We start from the raw sequence: 7,917 nt of genomic DNA on the forward strand, positions 1-7,917 counted from the left end.
AACAGGAATGGCACCACTCACTGTCACCCATAGTGGGCCACTAGATAAATTTTTATTCCTTTCCCTCCAACATCAAGCTTTGCAGCTCTCCAAGTCTAGTTCCAAAAAGAGGAGTGTTACTACTAGGAGACACAACAATGATTCCATTAAACTTGATTTTAAGACTCTCATCTGGACTCCCTTTGGGCTTCTCATCCCTCTGAATCCACAGGAAAAGAATGTTATTACTGTATTGTTTTGGGTGATTGATCTTATCCTGAAGAAATAGGGCTCAACTACACAAGGGAGGTAAATACACGTTTTCCTTGGATCAGGCAATCAGTTAGGTTACCTCTTTCATTATTACCATGCCCTGTGATTAAAATCAGTGGAAAAATGCAAGAACCCAATCCAGGAATACCAACAGCCCAGAAACTTCAGGAATGAAAGTTTGGGTCACCACACCAGGTAAAGGACCATGGTCAGCTGAAGTGATTGCTGAGGGTAAAGGGAGAATGGTGTTTGTAGTAGAAGAAGTTAGTTATAAATATGAACCTCATCTATTGGTGTGACTAGTTACAGAAATGAGGACTGTAATGGTATGAATATTTCTTCCTTGTTTGTTGTATGTTTGAATTTGTAAATAAGTCAAATATCTTTGTTTCCTTCTCTACTTTATCCCCTTGACATATGACATAAGTTGCATTGTTCTTGTTGTAGTATTGATGTTCTAGGAGTGAATGTTAGCCAAGATGTGTGCCCTTCTCTGGAATGATGTATTTTCTTTCTGGTTGTACATGAGAGTTGGAACTGTTAGGTGAAGAATATGTCTATTATTGTGTCCTATTCAGAACTTAAGTATGGTTTAAGGTGATGTGTGGTGTGTATAGCTGCCAAGTTAACCAATGTTGGATGGTTATACTTAGTTCATGTGTCAATTTGATTAGGTGTTGGAGCAAAGTTGTCTGTTCAAACAAGTACTGAACTTTCCCTTAATGCAGAGACATTTTATGGCTGGTTAATAAGCCAGAAGGCTGGCTTATTGAATCAATCACTTGTTTACATCTATGGCTGATGGTATCTATGATTGACTGAAATAGTATTTTCCACTATGAGAATGGCCAATCAGCTAGAATTAACCCAATCATTTGAGGACATTTTATGGAGAAGTGGTGACTTCAGCATACATAGAGAAGAGAATTTTCATCTCCCCTTCACTTGGTCAGCCCCTTCTGGGGAGTTCATGGAGGACTTTCATTGGAGTTGCCAGTTCACTGCCTACCTAGGGAGTTTGGACTTTGGCATCCCTATAGTTACCTGAGGCACTTCTATAAAATGGTATATTTACAGATATCTCCTGTTGGTTCTGTTACCCTAGGGAACCCTGGCTAATATACTTTTGTTACTAAATTTATATGCATGAAATGCCATTTATATATTTAGAGATTGTATAAAATTCCTAAAGACTGAACAATGTTCTCTCTGTCCATTCTATATCCTGATACTGATCTGCATGAAGTTAAACAGTACAATGTTGTTATTCATGGTTTTATTTATTCTTAGAAAAAAGGTTTACATATTATTAACAGAAACAAGCAAATTTATTTGTTAGCTACACTACATTTTTTATATGCTTCTCTAAAAGTATACATGGGCAGTTACAAGTCAAAACTTCATGTTCATCATAAAAGCTCTTTAAAAGAGAAGCAAAGTAAGTGTATACATCATGTTCTTCATTCTACTTAACAAAACCCTGATAAATGGGTTAATACAAGACAAGACAAAACTTCTGTGATATTTTGTTTTTGATGATCCCAATATAAGCCAACTCTCGATTTTTTTAAATTTCTGAAAGAGATTCATTTAAAAATACTAATGATAAAATTATGGCCTAGAATGTAATTGCATACTGCAAACACATTTATTCCTGAGCTTTATTTGTTATTTCTAAATCCTGAGATGGTTTGCTATTTGTCTATAACCTGGTAGTTCCCTGGAACTTTGGGTAGCTGTGTGGCACCTGAGACACAGAGTTACAATGCTCTAGCCCTGAAATTCAACACTCCAACATACAGCAACTGTGAAAGAAGGTGAAAAGGAGATGTGACTTTAATTAGTGATGTGAATGAAGCTTATCAGATTAGGACTAAAGTACACCAGAATGAAAGGTAAAGGATTATATTGAGACTATATTATAAGTTTAAGTTCTGTGTGAGACCAAAGAAGAGGTATATATTTTGACCAAAATTTTAACTTACACTAGCACATAATCTAATTTAACCTGTCTTGTTAATTTATCTAAACAATGCAATTCAGCTTTCTTTGTCATAGAATCTAGAATAAGGCATGAGCTCTTGATATACTGTATACATTAGTGTGATAACTGAGACAGTTTGGGCAGAAAATGAAGAAAGCATTGGCAAGTTCTTGAGGGACTGGAGGAAAAGCATGGAATTATTAAACATTTATACAAAATGAAATATGAATGAAAAACACCTTGGGAATTCCACCTATTCCCTTAAGCAATAGAGGTTCTAATTTAATAAGTCAAACTCTCAATCTTGAGGCTTGCATTCATGGAACTTATTTATGTATTTGTGAAGCTAAGCTTATATTTACTTCGTGCCATAGAACCTCTTTTGTGGTTCAGATGCGGTATCTAGCAAGTAAACTCACTACCTTTCTCCCCAACATGGGACATTACTTGCAGTGGTATAAGTCTCCCAGCAACATGTACTCCCAGGAATGAGCCCTGACATGACGGAATTGGCAATACTTTCTTGAACAAAATGGGGAAAGGAAATAAAGTTTCAATGGCTAAGAGACTTCAAATAGAGTTGAGAGATAATTCTCAGGGTTACTTTTATGCAAGTAACCAAGTAATTCAGCCAGATATTGCAAACTGCCACAGAATGCCAAGCCCCAACCACCAGGGTTACTGAAAACCCTAAAGAATGCAAAAGGCTCTAGGTAAGACTTTCTAAATGTTATGTTCATTAAGTTTATTTTTTGAGATTAAACCTCTGATTGTCCCTATACCAGAAAAACCCTGAAACTGAGGTACCATTCTCTCCAGTAAGAGCATCCAGTTTAATTCCTCTACCCCATAATATCAATGCCTCTTTTCATCATTAAGAAGGTAGAAGGTTCATCTGCAAGATAACCTTCAAGATTGTGATAATGATCAAATGAGAGAGAGAAGCTGTATATGAGAAGTTAAAATTTAACAAATTATTATGATTTCCTAATCTACATATTTTGCTTTCTAGTATATTGGAATAACCAGAGGTAAGTACCTGAAATTACTGACTAAAGATGCAGCTAACTTGATCTTTTATGATGTCTATATGAGTATATTGCCTTTATCTTGTGGTTGGAAAAACTTTGTGACTGACACTCACTTGTACCCATTTATCCTATTACAACATTATGGCCTTATGGTCACTAAACAATGCCCCTAAAGTTTACTACTGAGTCAGCCCCAGAACCAATCCACTGCAATTCTAAAACTATTTTGTTAGACAGAGCTGGATCTAAGCATTATTGCCCCCCCCGACCAATGTGGTTTAAACTTTAAGCCACAAGTGACTGCTTTTCAGTTTGATAAAGCTGCTGGAATTCAACATATCAGAAATGGGTTAACTTTCAAAATGGGATATGTTAGTTTGCAAACTTACAGTCCTAAGACTATGAACATGTCCAAATTAAGGCATCCATAGTAAAATACGTTCTCTGAAGAAAGGCCACTGGCATCTGTGGTTCCTCTGTCAGGTAGGAAGACACATGACCAGTGTCTGCTGATCCTTCACTTCTGAGTTTCAGTGCTTTCAGCTCATCATTCAAGTTGCCTCCTCTCTCAGCTTCTGTGGGTAATTTCTTAGCATTCCCAGAATTTTTTTCTATAAGTTTCTCCTGGGGATTTTCCTGCCAGCTTTTTATAAAGTTCTCTGGATGTTGCTCTCTGAGCTATCTGAGCTTTTTTTCTGTCTTTTATCTACTCACAAAGGCACCAATAAAAGGATTAAGTCCCACTGTGGTGGTTTGAAACTGTTAGTCACCCCAGAAAATCCAATATTGTGAGTAAGACTTATGCTGAGTAGAACCATTTGCTTAGGTTGTTTCCATGGGGATGTGACCCTGCTTGTTTACTGCCCATTCAGTTTTACTTTGCTGGAATCCTTTAAGAGATCTCACATACTGAGAGAAAGCCAGAACAGAAAATGCCCCAGGAAGAAGCAAGACAGACCCTCTGGAGCTGAAAGAGCTATTTGATATCAGAAGACAGGAGAGGATTGAAGACATGGCCATCCATGCACTTTCCCATATTATGGAGGAACCCCAGTGCCAGCTGCCATTATTCTGAGTAGATATCATCTTTTTGGCTCCTTATTTTGGGTGTTTTCATGGCCTTAGAATTGTAACTTGTGACAGTAAATCCCGTTGTAAAAGACAACCCATTTCTGGTATATTGCACTCTAGGAGCTTTAGCAAACTATAACACCCACCTTGAAATGGTTGGGTCACATCTTATTTGAAATAAACTGACATAAATGTCCCACACAACAGTATGTCTCTACCTATGAGAATGCATGAAAAGAACATGCATTCTCTGGGGTACAACTTCAAACCAGTACACTGAAGCATCTGGATCCCAAAAAGACATTTTATTTCCATATACAAACTACATTAATTTCACCACAATATCACAAAAGCCTTAAATAATTTCATTAATTGTATTAAGCACAAAGACTAATAGACATCAGTTATAAGATGGACTGTACTGGTAAATAATTCTCCTCTGGCTATGGACATGTGATACTTAGAACAAATTATCTGCTTCCAATATACATAACATTTTGAAACACCTTTCATCATATTAAGACTTCCATTTTCTTACATATGTTCTGTGACTAAGCATGTAATCAGTCTGTTCTGGCTTAACAATTAGAGCATCTCTAACCTTCACATCTCAATCCATTGTGCCTGTTGTCCTAAAATCTGCCCATTTTCTGGATACTATAAATCTATCAGAGTTACTGTAGCTTTGGAAAGTGATTTTAGGCCAATAGGCCATCTGATCTCCTCCTTTGTGGTTAGTAATAAATCCTTTCTTTTTCTGAAATGGTAGTGTCTCAAGCATTGATCATTTGAGTGCATTTATCAGAGAACCCACCATTGTTGATAAGTACAATTGTGATTCAGAAACTGAAAATTTTGTAAATACCTCTTTCTTCTACACATGCTTAATGATCAACAAATAGAAATGGGCAATTATTCATGCATATAACTTTGCAAACACCCATAAAGGTAACTTTGGTGTAATAGAAAATGTACTTGATCTTAAGATTCCTGGTTTCAAATTTTGGCCCTGAATCTGCCCAATTTCATGACCTTCAATAAAGTACTTACATATGAAGTACCTCTTTCTCTTCATCAAACAGATTGGATCAATAATGCCAAATAATATGCATGAAGTCCTTAGCATATACTAGGGTTCAATAAACATCTTTATATATCACTACTGGTGGTATTACCATAGGGAAAGGTAAGAAGCCTTCTGAAGTTACCCAGATAAATGTGCACATTGCAGCCTCATTGTGCTGGATAGATATAGATGTTTCCCTTTGACACATGGGGAAATAAATGAAGCTTTCACTATTGAGAGAGCCACGGGGTATGAAAGATCAAATTGGACAGAAAGTCTTAAGAGGTCAGAAGCTAAGAACTGGTTGAGGTTCACATGCCATTGGCTCATGTCCACAGCAATAGAACTAAGCACCTTCACTAGCCAAGTTGACAACTGAATCTAACTACCACACATCCACCCCTTGTCAACTTGGCAACTATATGCTTCACCATAACTGATATTAAAGTGGTACAAATTGTCTTCTGGCTGTGGACCTATGAATCTCAAAATGGATTATCTGGTGCCAATATGAAAAGGAGGGACAGTCACAGGATCCTTAGGTAGAAATTGGAAGGAAAACCTGCGGGGCAAACACCACTGGATTTCAAGGTCTGAAAGTCATTTATCCTTCAGCTTTAGAAAGTGGCAGTCCCACCCTTTCCAAGGGCCTATGCAGTGGCCTGCCTCTTTCTGAATCTACCTTGGGGAACATTGAGGAGACCACCTTTTTCTTGGCTCCACTCTCCACTCATCAGGGCCATTTCTGAGGCACATGCTCAACCCGTCCATGTGGTGGCAGCCAGGCTATTCCCAGTCCCCCAAGGAGCATGCTGTACCTTCTCCAAGGCCTGAAGCTGCATGACTCTTCCACTGCAACAAGGTGGGAAACTCATCCTTGCCCTTCAGGGTAAACTCACCCTCTCCATGCATATGTTTCTTGGCTTCAGACCCAAGCTTACATGGTTTTCACTCTGCAAATTCCAATTTGTCCCTTTTGTGTTCCCCTCTGTCCAGATTGGCAGTGTTTCTGTTTACACCAAGTCTCTTCAAGCACTCCAGGACTTCTCCATCATTCTCTTCACAATTCCTCCAAAATCTTCCCCTTAGCCATCCAAAAAACCATTCCAACATATCTGGAATTTGCAAACTCCAGCAGTACCTCACTCTCCAGTACCAAATTCTGTTCTAGTTTGCTAGCTTCCAGAATGCAACACACCAGAGATGGATTGGTTTTTAATAAAAGGGGATTTATTTCATTAGTTCTCCAGAGGGAAGGCAGCTAATTTTCAAATGAGGTTCTTTCTTATGTTGGAAGGTACAGGGTGATTTCTGTCTCTCCAGGCCTCTGGGTTCCAACAACTTTCTTTGGGGTGATTTCTTTCTACATCTTCAAAGGCCTGGGCTAAGCTGCGAGTGCTGAGATGAGGTATGCAGAGCTGCTTGGGCTGTGCTATGTTGAGTCAGTCATTTAAGCACCAGCCAATTAAATCAAATATCATTCAATGCAGCAGGCACACTCCCTAGCTGACTGTGGATGTAATTAACACCAGATGAGGTTCACATGCCATTGGCTCATGTCCACAGCAATAGAACTATGCACCTTCACCTAGTCAAGTTGACAAGGGGTGGACTGTCATGGTCAGGCTCTGCTGTGATAAGGAAAATTCATAGAATTAAATAATGATCATGTCAGCTGCATCCACAGGTGATCTCATCTGTAATCATCCAAGGGGAGTGTTGTCTGCAATGAGTGATGCTTAATCTAATCACTGGATGCATTTTAAGGAGGATTCAGAAGAGACAGGCTCCCTTCCCACTTCAGCTGGTGAACTTCTCCTGTGGAGTTCATCCAGACCCTCCATTGGAATCATTGGCTTCACAGCCTGCCCTGTGGATTTTGGAATCTGTGTTCCTATGGTCATGTGAGACACTTTTATAAATTTTATATTTGTGGTGCTCCCTGTTGATTCTGTTTCTCTATAGAACCGTAACTACTACAGGCAAATAACATTTATGATTGTTTGTTTCTTTTGGTGTATTGCCTCTTTTGTTAATATATAATGTTCTTTGTCTCATAAACTTTTTGTACTGAAAGTTTATCTTGTCTAATATTATATAGATACCTTTGCTGCTTCTTGGTTACTGCCTGCATGGAATAAGTTTTCCAGCCTTTCATCTACTTGTGTCCTGGGGTCTAAGGTGAGTCTATCACAGATAGCATAAGAACAGATCATTCATTTATCCTTTTTACCAATCTGTGCATTTTAATTGGAGAGTTCAAAACATTAATACACAACATTCCTACTCTTTAGATAATACTTCAACTATTTTATCCTTTAGCTTCAATATGTCCTATTGCCTCTTTTTTTGGTCCTCTAAGGGAACCTTACTGATGATCTTCAAGTCTCAGTCTCCTCCAAGCCTCTCTCCTCTGTCTTTTCTATTCAACAGGCATAAATGCCTTTTAATATTTCTTGCAGGTCAGGGGTCTTGCTAATGAATTCTCCCAGCTTCTGTTTTTTAGTGAATAT

This window comes from Tamandua tetradactyla, chromosome 15 (genome assembly GCF_023851605.1).
Source record: "Tamandua tetradactyla isolate mTamTet1 chromosome 15, mTamTet1.pri, whole genome shotgun sequence".
In the NCBI taxonomy this organism is placed as follows: domain Eukaryota; kingdom Metazoa; phylum Chordata; class Mammalia; order Pilosa; family Myrmecophagidae; genus Tamandua; species Tamandua tetradactyla.